This window comes from Gambusia affinis, linkage group LG15, assembly GCF_019740435.1.
Source record: "Gambusia affinis linkage group LG15, SWU_Gaff_1.0, whole genome shotgun sequence".
Classification (NCBI taxonomy): domain Eukaryota; kingdom Metazoa; phylum Chordata; class Actinopteri; order Cyprinodontiformes; family Poeciliidae; genus Gambusia; species Gambusia affinis.
Window position 1 is genome coordinate 19,385,154 of NC_057882.1, and position 18,182 is coordinate 19,403,335.

Genomic DNA, 18,182 nt, shown 5'->3' on the forward strand with positions numbered 1-18,182 from the left:
TATCGGCTCCCATAACCATTTAAAAATCATCATATCTGAATTCATCTCGTCTTGCTTGTGAGCTTCAGCCTATTGACTGCTACCTCGTAATTGAGTCTGATTGTTTTGCAAAGGCCTAATTATAGCAGTCATTTCTCCTTAGTCCTGCACTAATTTGCTAATTTCTAGTGTTCTCCTTCACATTGTCAGACAATTGCTTTGGTAATGAGAGGTTGTGCTGAAGGATTGTCTTTTGGAAGGCATTCGGTGGGGTCACAGAGAAAAGGTGTCGTTATAATAACCGTCTATCCAGCCTCCGAAATGGCAAGTCATCCTCATCGTGGTCAATTACAATCTGCTCAGCAAGACGCAGTCTGGGCAAAAATGATTTGCACATCGTGGGGCTTTTTAGTTTCTTTGAAATGTACAGAGGTCTGTATGATCATATGCAGCAGAAAGGAACAATGAATGATCCCCTTGTTAGATAATATTACTGCTGTGGGTTGCAGTGATTAAAAAAAGGATTGATAATCCTGAGAGATTTGAGAGACTCAGACATGAAAGCGTTGTTCCGTCTGTGCAGACTTAATGCTGAAATTAGTCTAACACAGGGAGACGTTGGCCTTGTTTTGTTGTGTTCTGAAATGTTTTTCAAGTACAATAATGACAATAAAACTGTCAGTGTTAAAGTCCAGATTCATATTTTTTTTCTAGGCAAAGCCTCTTTTTGACAAGAACCCCTCTCTGTTGTCAACCTCATTTATAAAATCAAAAACATGTTGCTGAAGAGTTTGGAATTAGAAGACATGAAATTTCTGTTGAGCAGCTTAAACCTAATATTGTTGATTTCAGACATGGGTTGGCATGAGATTCTCCCTGTGTAATTTTTCATTGGTATTATGATATTCATGCATGAAGTATAAAGCTAATATATGCGTCCACAGTTTATTTGCTTCTATTTTAAACAGTAAAGTAGCAACCTACTGTTGCAAAATAATATGTTGTTTATTGCAGTTATAATATTTTTTTAAATTGTAGTTTTTACAATTTTATTTTGACACAAAAATATAAGTTATTCACTGCCATCACTTTCTCATGCCTGCCTGTAGAAGGACTTTAAGCCTTATGAACTGGCAATTTTGGTATCAGTTTGGTACCAAGGAAATACAGGCTAGCGTCGCTGATACCAATACTTAAAATAAAATTATTATCACTGAATAATTTGGTGATTTGAATTCAGTTATGATAAAATACAGGGCAAAGATTGTAGGTAAATACAAGAGGGTTTTTTTTTATTAACTGGCTACAATAGAAAATAATAGTAACATTCTAATACATACCCTAAATAAAAATATTTTTTCAAATATCTATTTTTAAAAAATGGTTAATAATCAGCCATATTCATTTAAGGCTTGAGGTATATATTTTTACATAAGTGTATATTTTTGAGTTCCAATAAGATTATTTTTCAGCTGTCTGAATATATAATAATAAAACTGTGCATACAGCAGATTATATTTGAAAGAAAGCGGACGTTTTGAGTGCAAACATTACAAAGGCACAAAATCCTGCTCTTAAATTGAAATGTAAGCTCTTGATATTTGACCTTTAAATTCCTTCATATGTGCTGGCATGAACTCTGTGAGGAAATTTGAGAAATCGGTGGACAAATGGGAGAGAAACAGTAAACAAAGTATCAATTTCATCGCTCTAGTACTGATCCAATACCAAGCCTGTTCTCAATGGTATCAATATTTAGATCGATACGGCCAGCCTAATGTGAGTTGTATAATGGAAAATTTTTAAATTGCAGCTTTTCAAAACAAAGATTTTCTGACAACCAGCCAATACCTGATTGATAATCCTGCTTTTAGTGGGAGCAAAGTCTTGCTCTTTCACTTCTTCATTTCTTACTTGATGACTTGTAATCTGATAACGGTGTGAATGCTGTTCTGAGCCTTTCACTTCTCCCTGGTTTTAGTCAAATTGTCTAATCAGCCTGATATAGCTCAGTGGCAGCAAAAGCTTAGGTTGTAATGTGAGTGGGATGCAGAGTAAAAGTTTCCTGGATGAAGGTGCCACAAAATCTGAATACATTATAATTGCTGTTTGAATTCATTTAAAAGTGCTCAGCTCAATTAAGAAGATGCATTCTTCTGCCTCGGTGTAATGTCATATCCATCGATCCTACCTGATGCAGCCATGTGGAGGACAGATGTATGTTTGTGAAACTCTGCCATTTGGAATTCATTAGCTATTGATCCTTTTTAGCGACGCTTACAGTAGGGTAGGACGGTGGCCTGGTCAGATGCCGGGTAATCAATCTACAAACCTTTTTTTTTTTCCTTTCCTACTATAATGCATTGACATTTCAAACCCCTGCTACAATCCCTCTTTTGGTTCAGATGCAGGAATATTTTCCCCAAATGCATTTCTAATCAATTTTGGTATCAGAAATTCTTCTTTCAGATTAGTTCTTTATTATTATTATTATTCTCATTATTATTGTTATTTTATTTTTATTTATTTATTTATTTTATTTTTTTATTTTTTGGTTTGGTTGTCTCTACACAACCTCTTTTTCTCAACCCCCCTGCCAGCTCCTTATTATCTGAAGCTCACACTCCATCATCCCTCCCTGCGCAGTGATTGGCTGAAGGGGAGCCATCTGTGGCCAATAGGGCGTGATGAAATCTCAGTGTTTAGTCTGGTGCTAGGCAGCGGCATTAACAGATAGGTGGGTCAGGCAAAGTCATCGCCCATGCATGGCAGTTTGGCTCTTAAAGCAACATCACATCAATTTAACAGTTCCCTGACAATACTTCTATTATCCTAAACAAGCCGACTTGGTTCTCCTGACAATAAACAAAAGGTCTGTTTAAAGACAGACTGCGCTGTGTGTGCTGAACCCCGAAATGCAGATTGAGATTCGTGGCATTTGAATTCTGTTGTTGTTCTTCCCTCAGATGACTGCTGTGTCTGTGTTGACATATTAAAATGATCCTTGAGCTGGTAAAACATTTTGTTGTACAGAATTTGCACCGTTTCATCTTGAAAAGAACAGTCACTTTCCCTGTTTCAACTTAGACTTCTACATGTATTCTATAAACCGGATGTACACACATCCTTAAAAAGACCTTACATTTATTTATCTAAAATGAAGGCCTTAAATTGTCTTAAATTTATATGAAAAAGGTCAGTTAGTCTTAAATATGCTAACCACAGGTATTACATTCTGTCTTGGCAGATTTGCGTATTTTCTCATTTCTCGCCATGTTCTAAGTGGAAATTTTTTTGCCAGTTGGGTGAACATTGTTCATTTTCAACACTGACTGTTGCCAACCATACGAATTGCATTCTGAAGGTCTAATTTGAGCTACCAAAACCAAAAAGATGGACTTGCACTGAAGTTTTTGGGAACTACCGTCAAGATATCAGGCATACAATACCCAACAACTTAATAAACCCTGTTAAAGTAAGTAAATGTAAACATATATGCTTACTGCCATAAATATATATATATATATATATATATATATATATATATATATATATATATATATATATATATATATATATATATATATATATATATATATTTCCATCATGATGTAAGTCTTAAGTTAAATTCATAATGGCCTTAAAAAGTCTTATATTTGAGTTAGTGAAACCTGCAGAAACCTTGATTAATGTCTTGTTTAGTAATTAGGCGTTAGTTAGTTTTGTTGTTAAACCTCCGTCTGGTTTAAACTCTTGGCTTTTTTCCTGTCATGGCTTGAGAAGTGATGTCTCTGGTCTGGATGGGAAGAATAAAATAGCTCAAGAAGGAGTTCTAGGTTTTCCAAATTAGTGCATGATTGTGGGAAAGATTGAGAAAACGGGGTCCTGTGTTTTGCTCTTAATCTGTCACGTTATATATTTGTTCTTTTTTGGAAAAGAGTGGGAGGTTTTACTTTTCCTCTAATTTCTTTGACATTTAACTTCCAAATGTATTTGTGTGGTTTAACTACAGTACCTTGTGAAAATCAAAACTTTTTTGCATTTCGTGATGTTGGATCTTAAACTTCTTTGGGATTTTATGTGTGAGGTGAAAGAAAAATAGTTTTCAGCTGTTTATACAGTTTGGCCTTTGAAAAGTGGCTAGGTTCTTCTTTGCACTTTTACAAACTAATCTTAGCAGTTCTTTTAAATCTTAAACTTTAATGTTCAGCCGTTGTTTAATTTATCTGAAACTGGTAAAGCAAATTGAATAGTATTCTAATTTTCTGTAGTCAAATGTTATTATTCCAGGTCTGGTTTGTGTTAAAATTCAAGCATTCCTGGGTGTGTTGGGGGGTTTGCTTATGCCTTGATAGGTACTTCTCAGAGTGTTACTCATTTTCCTTCCATTTCACATTATGCACCATTTTGGTTTGAGTCTATCACATAAAATCCACATGGCAGACTTTAGGGTATATACAAACACATTTTCAATAATGATGTACTTCTCCTCAGCTTTTCATGTCTGTCCACTTCTAATTTGTTGTCTCATCCTCCTTGGCCTCTCCCTCCCCCACTGACAAATGATATATTGCATTTTATAGATCGCTCCGTCCAGAAGTCTGTCTTGTTTTTTTTGTTTTTTTCCACTTCTGTCTGGTTCTCCATGGTATATGCTCTCCCTAAGGGGAGTTCTTTACCCCCCCAATTCTCATTTGAACTTTGACCCAGGCCTCCTGCCTTTCTGGATATGAAATGAGGCTCTTGGTGAGGGGATGTGCTGGAGCTGCTTTGGTTTGAGCCTGTTTAATGCCGTCTGCAGTAGCTGAGGGGCTCAGGTGGCCACAACCTGACCATCTTGCTTTGAGGTTTGTGGACAGTTTGGGTGTCAGAACGACAGCTAAATCAATTCAGTGAAGTTCAGTTTATTATTCAACATGGTAGAAAGATTTTCTTCCTAAGGCAATCCAACCTTAACCAGCCACTACCAGTAAAAGCCTTGTGTGATATTAACGTAAATCTAATATTGTGGTTACATTATTGTTCTCTAATCTTGTAACGAAACCCATTCAAATTACAGGTGATGATAGAAAGTGTTCATAAAAGAATTGATTGCATCAAAGAGGCTGTGTGTTGTCTGTTGTGCCATTTTCTGCAGGCTGATTACCAAAACATTACAGACAGTCGGAGCTGAGCAGGCATGAACATTTGAAATTATTTTACTGCATCTAGAAATTACCACCGTTCATGATTTTTTTAGCAAAGTTTAGGGCTGTCACGATGCTAAATTTGAAACTTAATAAGTGATACAATTTTTACTACTGTGAAATTATTTTGAAAGCATAAAAAGACCTGAAAAATCTACTTTTTTTTATTGTCTTTCTACAAAACCAGTAAGTAGGAGGCAACTCAACAGCCGCGTTGATAGAGAAGTACCACTTCTCTGTTTATCAAAACCGTAGAGAAGAACACACTTAATTAATGTCCTCAATGAAAACACCTACTTTTGATTCAGCTCAAAAAGTTACTGAAAAATAGGGTTTAATAAAACAGTTCTGTTTTTTCTCAATTATTTTCCAAATTATGTTTTTTTTTTTTTTTTTACCAAATTCCACTTTTCCATTTTTAATTTTACTGATTTCCTCTTTTCTATTTTAACCACATTTACTAACCCAAAATTTGTGCAGCTATGAAATGGACCAAAACAGTTCGGCAGATCCACAGCCAGACGTCCACATTTACTGTCATCAATATAACCAACTGCTGTGGTTCAACAGAACATTGAACGAGGTGTAGAGTATATTCCTGTCTTGTTTTTATAAACTCAAACATAAAGTGGAAAACTAAAAATATAATGTTTTTCACATTTCATAAAAATCTCCCTTTTAAAAAATGCTTTGGAGATGAAGGCAACACCAAAATATGTCTGCAAACAGTAAAAGCTTGTTCACGCTTCCATAGTGATCAGGACTTTAACTCATTTTTATTTCTTCCATCTGTCCCAGACATCTCCAATAAAGCACATGACTATCTGTGTGTTTGTGTTTTGTGTTCTTGCAGCCTTCTGTTTGCATTGCTTAACCAAAAATAAGTTGGTTGTTTTTTTTCTCCCTTAAAGAACGTCTGATTCAGCACAGAGCAACAAAACCTTCTATCAGGTCTCTCCTCGCTCCTCCTGATTTATTTGAATGTTGAGGAATTAGTGACCGGCTCCTGCTAGCTTGTGGATTCTCCATGTTTCTGATGTGATTCATCACATGTATCCTTGCAGCTCCAGTCAACCATGTGCTGGAAAAGTTTTTCTAGACCCGAGCTTTGCACTAAGCTTCTAATTTTTTATATATATATATATATATATATATTTTTTTTTTTTTTTTACAATTTTTCCGGTTTTTGGAGAATGTCAATGTTTAAGAGAGTATTTCAGTTACAGCTAACTGGTTTATTCTTGTCTTGAGTTGAGCCGAGCTGATTCAAGCCTCGCCCTGCTAGACGGAAGCCCAAAAGGCCAAAATTCTGTGTAGCTTTTCCTGTAAATTTTGCGAAATTTCTACTTTTATTGTGGATCAATTCAGTTGTTAATGTCCCCAAGTCTTTCTGGGGGAAATCATGACGCCCCAAACTGTTGAGACGTGTAATATTTATTATGATTTTCTTTAACATTAATCATTGTATAATACTAATAAAGCCCTTCCTGTACCAGTATACATAGGGAGGGTAACTTTTGTAGTTTTGTTCGTTTCATACCTAATGAAGCCGCCTGCTACTGGATGTTTTAGACCATCTGTGCACAGACACCTGGGCAATGGAAAAATACAAAAAAAGGAAAATAATTTATCTATTTATTATGAAATAATAATTTAGCAAGAAAATTAGCCTTGTTCTTTGCTGTAATACACTCAGATTGGTGACTGAACTCACAGCCGCACACTGATGATGCTAGATATGAGGTTTATTGTGAAGCATTTGTTTAAAATGCTGGGAACATGACGAGCAGGTCTTGCCAACGACCCAGCTGAGTCTTTCAATAAGGAACATTATTGAAAGAGTCAATCTGAGCGGTCCAGTTTGTAAATCCCAGCTGGTGAAAAGTTTGTTTGAATCCTAATCGACTGAACATCTACAGACACAGTGTTTCCAACCTCAGCTCACCGAGTGTGAACTGCTATGTGGTGCTTCTCTAGGTGAGTGAGAAACCCATAGTAACACACACACAGATTATGTTAAAGCTAGTTATATAACTGTGGACCTTTTAATGAAATCCGGCTGCAGATCCTGAAGCGCAAATGGCAGGAAGCAGTTTAGCTCACTGTTCTGTTTAAATTGTTCAAGTTTTCAGCAAACTTCTAAATTTACTTACACTTTAGCCACCTTGTCAGCTCATTACTTCAAGTCACCCTTTTTTGGATTAAATTAGAAAAAAAGTGTTTTATATAAGCCAGTTTTTTTTTTTTTACAATACTTTATTTAAAGGTTTTTAACTTTGCAGAATATTAACAAAACATAAGCAACATGTCAATATCGCATCTCGACACATTCCAATGCAAAAAAAGCAAAAACAAAACATGAGACACAAAGACGACTGACAATTTGTGAAATGTAGCAACCTTTAACATAACTATGAAGAATTAGTACAATAAACTTGAGTTAAATTTCCATTATGTCAAAGTAGTTGCAGAGAATATTAAGAATAATGAAAATATAGCGATTTAATTGCTTTTGTTTAAAACAAAGACCTGGTTTCTACTGCTATTTATCTACAATCTTCATATATTTTCAGTTTGATTTGGCTACATAAAGTAAACTATAGAAAAGACACCTTTTTAATTTAGTTTTAATGTGTGCATAAAAGTGATAGTTGGTGCTTCTTTATCTTAAACATTTTTTTCTTGTGAGCTACAAAAGGTCTAAAAACAAAGCAAGCAAAACTGCATGCTAAACTCCGGTCACTGACATTTTCTCTAGCGTCTCGTTATTAAAACTCTTAAGTGTAGGAATAATAATATGAAAGATTTTAGCCATTTTAAAAGCATAAAATAGCTTTACACAACAATACAAAAGCCATAATCTTTGCCATAATTCTTCTCTTTTAATGTGAGAGCTTCATTCTCACCTCCACAGTATATAATCTTGTGTTGTCAAGTCACGGCAGCGTAACTCAGTAACTACTGTTACAGCTGATCCATAAAGTCAACTGCCTAGAAACAAAAAGCAAAGAGCTGCTGGTAATTCATAAGAGAATCATCCTCCATTTTCTGGTTGTTAAACTGAAGCTTCAGTTAAATCAGACTTCCTGGGTTTCTTGGAAGGGGAGATTTAAGAGGAATGTAATACATAGTTGAGAACCTAGTTTTTTCCACTTTCATCACTTATTGTATTTCAATGGCTTATTTAAAACCCAATTCACTGTTTGTGTTAGCTAAAACGTCTCATACGGCTGAGCTAAAGTGGGTAATAAAGCCTGTGGCAGTGAGCTTTATTGTATTCAACTTGATATATTTAAATCAGGAGCTGGAACAGAGAGCTATCATTTATCTTGTTGTGCATCCTGCCTTGTTTTTTAAAAACAAAGTGACATCTGCAGTGAAGTTGTGAGCAATGAACACGCCTAGAGAGTTGACTCTGGAAGGTGTCGAGCATTCCAGCTCCACACAATACTCCTTACTTCTCCGACTCAGTTAGCTGGGCAGCCTGGCAGACAGAGGTTGCCATGGCACCGCTTTGCACCGCTTTCCCCCAGAAGGTGCCAGATTTAGGGAGTGGGGCAGGCTGGGCTAACATGTTGATTTAGACAAAACGTGTCTTTCCAGTGTCAGTAGAACTCTTAGTGGGAATGCTTTGGCTCTGTGGCAACAGATCAGGCGATCTTTTCAGTCGGTGTTATTTAGCGTTGCCAGGCAGGTGTCTGACGGAAAGACACGGGAAGGAGAAGGGGAGATCTTTAAAATGTGAGGCAAGAAAATGAGTTTTATCCTCTTTGGTCGTCTCTAATTCTCTTTAGCGTCAGAGAAAATGGCGGACAGATCATTGCTGAACCATACTGTTAGTGACTCTCATGCTTTTGGCTCAGATTGTGTCTTTGTTGAAACTGACAGAAAACTTCAACAGAGAGATCTCACTTCAGACTTTCCTTTGGTGCACTGCGGCTGCAGGAATATTCAGCAGCTTGTGGCTCTCTGGCAGCGCCACAGTTAATGTTAGCTGACCGTAGCATGCTTGATTACACTGGCATCTCTCTCAAGCTCTGCTCTCCCCTCTCTGCTATCTGCGGTCTTGGCTAAGTCAAGCTAACCTCTCCCCGCATTGCATTTGGCCAGCAACAAGACTACTGTGGCGCTTCTGTGGCCTACTTTGGAAATAATGACATGCAACACCATCATGCTGGTTATTATTATTATTATTAATTCACTCTGCCAAGGAGATTCTGAGGTTAGAAGACTTTGTCTGATATTTCTTCGGGGAAATTCCTGTAAAAGTGGGATTCGGATTGGTTTAAAGATGGGTGGAAATCCAGGATTCGTTTTTTTTTTTTTTTCAGCCTTGGAGGAGGTACGCATCATCATATTTAACTGCTGAGAAATGCATCGTTTCTAAGCCGAGGCACGGCAACTCGAGAGTGTTCTGTAATTTGTGTTTAAATGTTTTTTTCCCATGTAGATCTGATGCCAGGACAGTTCCCGGCAAATTTCGTCATGTGATATTTTAGTTTTTCACCATGACACTCCTCAGAGTTCTCAGCCACTGCAGGCATTTGGTTCAGGATTAAAACTGTAGATATTGAGCAACAGAGGCCTATGGTTGTGTTCTGTTGTGTGGTATCTAACAACATTTTTTTCCCTTTCTTTTAGGGTGGTGAACTTCCAATTTGTCTCACCAGAAAGTCCTTCCCTCTGCCCAGTACACATTCATGGGTAAGTCAGCCCAGTCTTCTCACCATCTGTTTGATGAACTTTGATTGTTTGCGTTGACTTTTAAGGAATTGTTCCAGAACTGTGTGAACACTAAAGAGAAGAGTTGCTGCCAAAAAATCGCCTAGCCAGAGATGTTTTTGTGATGACGTTGTTTGGTGTCACATCAGTATGCTAGCCTTTTGCCCAGTTATGTTGATACTTTGCCCATGACCATTTGGCACAAACCCGTAGATCCGATCTTGTGGCAAATCTAACAGCACAAGCTCGCTTCTGTGGGTCTTTGTCACTGTGGTGTGAACATCGTCTTTTGACTTTTTGTTTGTTTTTCTTTCACATAACAGACCCATAACACGTGTGGAAACTGCGATTCTTGGTTGTCTTAACCTTGTAGAAGATGGAGATGCACCGTGTGTTTTTAGAAAGCTGCCTATTCAGAGACCTCTGATTACAGTATCTCTTTAGATATTATAAGAAGATAAAATAACAACATACACAATACCTTCGTACCTTGAGTGGTCATTAATTATTTATATTTGGAGCAGAGAGTGTGAGAGAGCAAACGTTACAAAACAGGATTCTTTGAACATTTACCAACAAATAACAGAGCTTGCATTTTAAATTATTAGTACTCAAATTAGCAATTAGCAGAGTTAGCATACTTAACATTAATAAAGCATTAATCTTTGTTTCAGTTTCAGTTTCACATACATCTCTTTTAAGTCTTCATCTCTTTCACACTCTTTGGAAATTATTTTGAGAGTTTTCTTTTAAATAGCTTCTAACTTCCTTTGTAAACATCTCAAGGAAGCTGAAAATGGCTAACAGTCCTCACTTTACAACTTCCACACCAAACAGTATTGTCATCTTCTCAACTCTGTAACATTTATGTGTGACGCTTTCACTGATCAGAAAGATGTCCAGTCTGTGAATCGGGTCGGATCAGGGTGAAAAAGGATCCCGGATTTCCAGCAGAGTTCTCGGTGCATCTCCAGTTCCAGATCAAGAGTCTGCAACCTTTTCAAACCAAAGACGCATTTTTACCCTCAGTCCGGCTACATGAGACCAGTTTAGAGCTGCAACTGTTACACATGTTACAACTTATAATTTTTCATAAATATCTACATAAATTTGTCATTAAAAAACTATTTTATTTCTACTTTTAGGGTTTACAATAGAGGAAAATATAAAACTTGGATGCATATTATTCTATGTGATGTTAATGTTTGTGGAAAATTAAAGACAAAATACAAATAGCTTCTAACCTAATAAAAAGTGAAGTTAATTTCTTTAATAATCTATTTTTATGTGATTTTGTTGTGGAAACTGAATGCAAAAATCTAAAATCTGATAAAATCTGCTTCTGAAAATATCCGTTGGTTCTTCATTAGTTTTGGCCAAAGCAAAAGATCCCCTTTCAGTTCCAGATCTGCAGGTTGCAGACACTTGATCTAGAACATTCCCTGGGCTTAGGCATGAAATTTGACGAGGCTAAAAATAAAAATAAAACAGAAAACAAATCAGTTTTTGTTGCAGTTAGGGAGGAGGGATCCTTGTTGAAAATGTGTACATCCGGGTTGAGGTAGTAGGTTGTATGGTTTAGAATGATACCCTGGGAGTTAACTGTACAACCTTCTAGCTTTCCTTGGAGTACATGTAAGACATCAACACGCTTAAACATCTAATAGTGGCTCTTAAAAGTTTAATAAAACTGGAATGTTTTCCCATTTGTGCATCTCATGTTGAAGGATCAGCTTTAAATGTGATCTACGGCATGATGCTCAAAACTTTTAATTGATATTTCATTTACATGTTTATATACTGTCATGTTATCAGTTGCACTGGCATGTAAATATGCAGAATAAAAACATTACTTAAGAACAAATTAGATCCAGTTTTATAGAGGTGCACCGATCCGATATTATTATCTTTATCTATCTTGATATTGAGAAAAATTCTAAATTGAATATCGGTGACAATGTGTCCAATGATAAGAGTGGATCTATTCAGTCTAATTCTATGCTTTGTGCTCTGAGCAACATCATGCTTTATTAGTTACTTTACATTATATTTGGAGTTCTTAAGTGCACTTTCTGAACCATTTGGAAGAAGGTTTGTTGCAGTTTATTCTTGACAAAGGTAGTCAACATTTTGTTTAAGTCAGTTTCGGTTTCTCTATTATTTATTTTACAATGGCCATTACACTGCTAACTTCACTGACTGAATAAATTAAAATTGTGTTGTGTTTACATGCTTGACCAAGCTTGTGAAGCTAGTGGCATAATAAATGTGTTTTTCTCAAATAAATTTGTAACTCAGTTCATTTAAGTCTGTTTTAAACAAAAGAAACTTCTCAGTTTTTTGTATTGAAAGTAAAAAAGAAAGTGGATTCCCTGGGTTTAAGCTTTAAAGTGAGATAAAAAAAATTGAACTAAAATTATAACAATTTTAAAATCTATTAAAAAAAAGCCTATATGCACTATATACACTACACATGCTATGTTGTTTTAGCCAGTAAGGTGTTTATATGAGGCTGTGGCGTCCTCCTGAACAGTTGATAATTTTTCCTCAGTGATCAAACTGGATACTACCTCATCTGTTTACGTTTCCTCTGCGCCTGGTGATGCATTGTCCACAGTTCTGTAGGATGACCATTTGTGATGTGAGATCTGGTTTCAGGCTGAAGCTTGCATCTCTGTTTACTGCGGACGTGAACGCGGTACGGCTGCCTGAGACTTCATCTCGACCACGGCTTGTAAAATGACTCCGAAGCGGCACGCCGGAGAAAAATGGCCTGGCGGACCAGCTTGAAATTGTTTCTCTTCAGGGTGACTTGATCTGAAATGCAGGCTGTGCAGAGAGCGCTGGTTGTAATTTCTGCTGTAGTTCTTTATCATTGTGACAGAGTATTTTCACTTTGATGGATGGCGGTGTTTTCGCCATGTCTGGGGCCGCCGCTGACTGGACCGTCTCGCTTAAAACTTTGTCATTCAAACAATTAGGTCAGGTTTCAAGTGGATGGCTTTGCATCATTTTTTTGTGGTTGTTTGATGATCACTTGGAACTGATTTGGCTTTATGTTAGTTGAAATTCAGCCCTTGATTTTATCAACAATATTCTGCTAATGGCTAGTGTTGAAACCTACTCTAAGTGAAAGGATAAATCAAACACAAAGACCCCTTAACATAGCCCTCTGTTTCCTATTAGTGCAGATACTGAGCACAATGAAGTAGAGATCTTTGGGTCATCAGTAATGACAGCTAGCAATACCAACAGTTTCAACCTGAATCAGCCTCAGATTGCCATCCCAGGCTTTGTCATTAGACCGGTTTCCGTGTGGGAATACGATCCTGGTGAATTCCCAGAAACCCTAGAAGCCCTTTTTATCCAGGATTTTTTCAACATCCCTGTCAGGAAGCTCTGACTCCTCAGTCACCTAAACATCATCCGGCTTCTCGCTTACAAATAAAACGGTCAGAAGCGACTTCAAGCGGCTACTACCACGCACAAAGTGCGGAAGGTAATGTTTCCTTCAAAAGCAAATGTTGTGGCGTTATTTCATCACAGATTATTTCAAAGATGGAAACATCTCTCATCTTTAGCAGAGCAGAAAGAGACTCAGGCTGGGCCTTGCCAGTGTTTATTTTAAGACCTGCAATTACTTTTCATCTTTCTTCACCTCTGGACCTCAATGGCTCCTCCAGATGTGTGGAGGGAGGCTTTACTGCTGCGAATCATGCTGCCTCAGCACTCCCCTGTCCAGCTGCTCCGACAGCTCGGCTTAAAGCCGTTGGGTCCAGCTGCGCCCACATTTATGGTTTGGTTAAACAGATAAATTATAGGGATTGATAGGAACTACTTTAGTTTGGTGTGTTGAATAGCTGCAGTGTTTCTATTTTCTTCCAGCCTACACTGCCATAATGGTTGGATGACAGAGAAAAAAGATCATTTTAATCATTTTCATCTTGGCTCCAAACTAGCTTGTTATTAACTCTGTTTCTAAATAGTCTTGGAAAGCCTGAAAATGTTAAATTTGAAGTCTGCTTTAGTATTAAAAAGCAAAAGTATGGAAATATGTTTGACTTTTCCCTTATTCATTTATAAGAATAAATAGAAAAGAAAAATGTCTGAAATTTGATTTATTTAAATGAAGCTTTATGCTTTCATTTGCAACAGCAGAAATCAACAAGTTATTGATGTTTTTGAGTTATTCACAAAATCCTTAGATAAATGTACACTAATTAAAAAATGAACAAAGGGCAAAATCACCCTAATAAATCAGGACTGTAGTCTGGTTCTGTGTTGTCTGGACTTTAAACAATGGATTTCTATTCATTTATGATCCAGAAATGAAGGATCAGATCACAAACTGCTATAAAGAATCTGCATTTAAGGGGTTGTAAAAAAAAAAAAATCACAAATACGTTTTAATTTCAGGTTTTTAAAACATCGTCAGTATGTGCAAATTTTCCTTTGTAGGTTTCACATTTAATTTACCTTGTTGTCTTTACATCTGTATTTTACCATTCAGTTTTTACCTTTTTATGTTCGATTTTATTTTTTAGGGGGAATTGTGCAATCATTGCTCTGTGTTGTAGTTCTGTCAAAGGAATCAGGCTGTTGTTACACTGTGGCCAAACTGCAAGGCTCTTGATGCAGCGCTGCTAACAGCGCTGTTGGAAGAAATGTTTCGCACAGCGTTCAGTGTTTTCCACACACCCCCAAAATAAATCTCTGCATGAAACCATCTTACTGTTTTTTTGATTGGAGGTTTATAATTTTGTTACCTAATCCACTACTGATTCCATCAGAAGGGAACGTTGATTGGCTGAATTTTCCAATTCCAGTTACATCGCTTACTGTGCAGACCACTGCATTAAAGCTGTTAATGGTTATTGGTTAAGTTATTGTTGGGTGTCATGCACTCGTTTTGAGCAGCTATGCCCAAACCTGATTCTTGAATAGATTAAAAGTGATTTTGATCCATGGCTGACAGACAGGTACAATCACCAGGTCATGTCTTCATGTCTATGTTTATCAATAGTCACTCCATTTTTGCCATCTTAGCATCTTTGTCGCTATATTTAGCAAATTTTCAGACAACAAGATCAATATTGATAGTTTAGGCTTTTCTTATTGGTGCTAATCAATAATATTGTCTGATAACCAAAAGGTGATGAGACAATATACAAGGCGATTTCTTTTAGATTTTCTGTTATAATTTAAAAACAGCATATTGAAAATAATTTATAACCGCCTCAGTAATCAGTAGAGAAGCCTGCACTGGCATTCCAGTAATCACAGCTTTTATAAAGTTCAAGTTTTCTCTATGTTATTATTACTTCCTGCCACAAAGAATGCCTTGATGAAATCAAAACTTTAAATTTAAATCTACCAATCCTATGAGCACATTTTGGTTTAACTCATGAATTAAAATGATAAAAGGCTGAAAAAGTTATAAATACAACCTTTTGAGACATTGTTTAGTGTATGATAACTCGTAAGTCTTCAGATCCAGATGCTAGTAAATTTAGCATTGTGCTAATTGATGAGTTGAAGAAAAAGTATGTAATAAAACTTAAAGAAGGAAATGTTTTACACCCAGAATGTGCTCACATTGGCTTAAAATTTAAGTTTTGTCGGCACACTGTAAGCTGGACTTCTTATTCTGGAAACAATAAAAGAAGCATTCACTGCTGTAATTTATTAAATCAAAACACGTTCTTGCAACTGTTCGTCATATTAACAGATGCAAAAAGGAAAGCCTTACTATTTTCTATTTTAAAAAGCCCTGAAACATTCTTGTCCTCTGAGTCTTTCCAGTTAAAGTGAGAGAGACTCAGAAACAGTAGTAGGAAAGACAGAAAACTGATCTCCCGACTCACCAACTTCTGCATTTCAACAGATAAAATACTCTTTTATACGTGTTCTGACTTGAGGTTTCAGGGACATCCACATATTCTTTAGGGAGTACTTGAGAGAGATTTTTTTTTAAAAAGTTCAAAGTCATCCGGTTACCACCTTCGGCTTAGAGAGCGGTGATTGGCCTCTCACTCTGGTCGTCATAGACGGGAGAAAACCTTAGTAACAAATCGGCCCAGATCAGAACGCTGACATTTCTGGCCGGAATGGCCCTACGGCTCCACCGACTCACAAAATCTCTCTCTCCTTGTAAAATCGAGCCGCTCGCCTGCTCTGTTTCTTCCCGAGGAAGCGTAGCCCCTCAGTGTGGTCTGGTTAATGGCAAATGAATAATCATAACACAGCGATGGCAGACGGGGGTGTCATCGATCTGTCTGGAGACGGCCCCTCTCCGCCTGCTGCATCAGCCACTCTCCCCCTATTGATACGCTCTTGCCCCTTGACCCCTGGGACAGATCAATAGCATCGATTGGAGAAGGGCAGGGACAAGGGCAGGATCTGCTGACTGGCCCGACAGCTAGTGTGACAAGACATGATCGTCATTAATGTCCCGCTGGCTGGCTGGCTGGCTGGCGAGGCGAGACGCTGTGCATCACATATTTTCTCCCCGCCGCCTCCCTCACCGCTAATGTTCTCAGTGACCAGACTGCACGCAGAGTGTTGGGGGGGCATGGATTGTAGAAAAGCAAATGTGTGAGCTGAGTGATGTCTCTGCTCTCCCGTGCTCTTTAAATCAAGAATCTGTTTGTGTACGGGTTTATGGTTGTGGACTCGTTTCCTCTCTGGCGAATTGCGTGTTCAGTCTGCAGCTGAAACAAGACGGGGGGTTGGGAGTTCAGGGGGGCGGAGGGTGGATGGTGTTTGTCTGAGCGGCGCTGGATGAGGAGGGGCGAGATGCGGCGACGATCCCAGACTCCGCAGTGACACGGCTGTAATGGAGCTGATTGATCACCTGTATTGCCGCCTGCCGGCCCCGCTGGCTTTAGCATACCACCAACTCCCTCCGCTCAGTCTCTGCGTCCCCGCGCCAACCATCCCCCCTATAGACTTCAACCTGGCCACGGTTTTGACATTGGCTCCAGGATTTTACTTCTTTACATCCCGGGTGCATAACTTGACGTGCCTCGTCGTTTTTCTGCAAGATGGAAGCACAACGAATCTTTTGCCATATTTAAAAAATATAAAGATATTTTCCAGTTTGGACAGCAGATTTTCCATTTGAATTAATAATCAATCAATGATAACATTTGCAGATCTCTCCCTCCTGCCCTTTATGTGGATCAGGGTCATAACCCTAATCTATCTAAGGGTCCTGAAGGTGATTAAGCTCTGAGAATAGGACAAGCTGCCAAGGGCAAATCTGGTGTGAGAGAAGGGCAGTTAGGAAAATAGCCTTTTTAACATCTTTCCAACTGCTTGCATTTAAATCATCACTATATATACCAATTTATAGTTGTTTTTGTTTTTTGACAGCTGACCTTTCAATTCAGATTTTTTTTTCTAAGGACTATCATCCATATCATCCATTGCTGTAGCTTTCATGATGGAGGTAGGAAAATAAAGGAATTTAATGATCATCACATTTATGCATCAAAATCTATTTGTACTCAAGCTTTATCTTCTCTTTATTAATCCAAAACAATAGTGTATGCTGTTAATAAACGTTTTTATGTAACTATTTATTTTATCACTGTATCTTCTAAGAAAAACCAGTTTTAAGTGTGAAGCATTGGGAAGCTCCAGCTATTTGAAGTGTGGATGCCAGGCGTCATCCAGGTTGCGTCATTTAAACAACGCCTGCAAACAGCACACAAAAACAGAAAAGTAATTTTTCGTTCTGTTTTGGTCAAAGAAAGAAGATTTCATTCTGCAGTTTGGTTTTATTCTTCAGTCCATACCGTCAACATCTAATGCATAGTTATGCAAATAAAGAAGAGAAATCCAAGTGAGGTCAAAAATGTTCTAGTTTTGCTGTGTTTCAAATTTAATAACTGCATAATAATTATTGTTAAAACATTTTTTAAATTTTGCTTGATGTCTTTACAGATAAACCAAGCTTTTGCATGTACGCCAAGGCATTCAAGAGCGTTCAAGTTGATTTAATTTTGGTACGTTTTTCAAGTGTTTTGGAGGTGCCACAAGTTAACAGGTTAAACTTTGAAATTCATTAAATGTACATTCATTGAATAAATATTTAATGAATAGAATATTTACATTTTGCCTACTAATTATACATCAGAACTGGTCAAGAAAAAGTCAATAGATTCCAGATTCTAGAATAAAAATGATTCAAACTTGAAGCAGCTTTTTGGTAATTATGCAAAATATGTATCTGAAGAAAAAGCAGATTCTTGATAAGAAAGGTGACACCGAAAGAGACTTTAGCAAAGATCT

At 37.4% G+C, this 18,182-nt stretch overlaps 1 long non-coding RNA gene across 3 annotated transcripts in view; it reads left to right on the forward strand.

Annotated features, from left to right (window-relative positions):
* Window positions 1-18,182, forward strand: part of LOC122844308 — a 51,843-nt gene that overhangs the window by 25,019 nt on the left and 8,642 nt on the right. For 2 of the 3 annotated variants that reach the window (XR_006372860.1, XR_006372861.1), the window contains exon 2: window positions 9,807-9,869. This is a non-coding gene — a long non-coding RNA (uncharacterized LOC122844308). Of the gene's footprint in view, window positions 1-9,806; window positions 9,870-17,834; window positions 17,897-18,182 lie in introns of all 3 variants that reach the window. The other variant, XR_006372862.1, reaches the window with a different exon arrangement.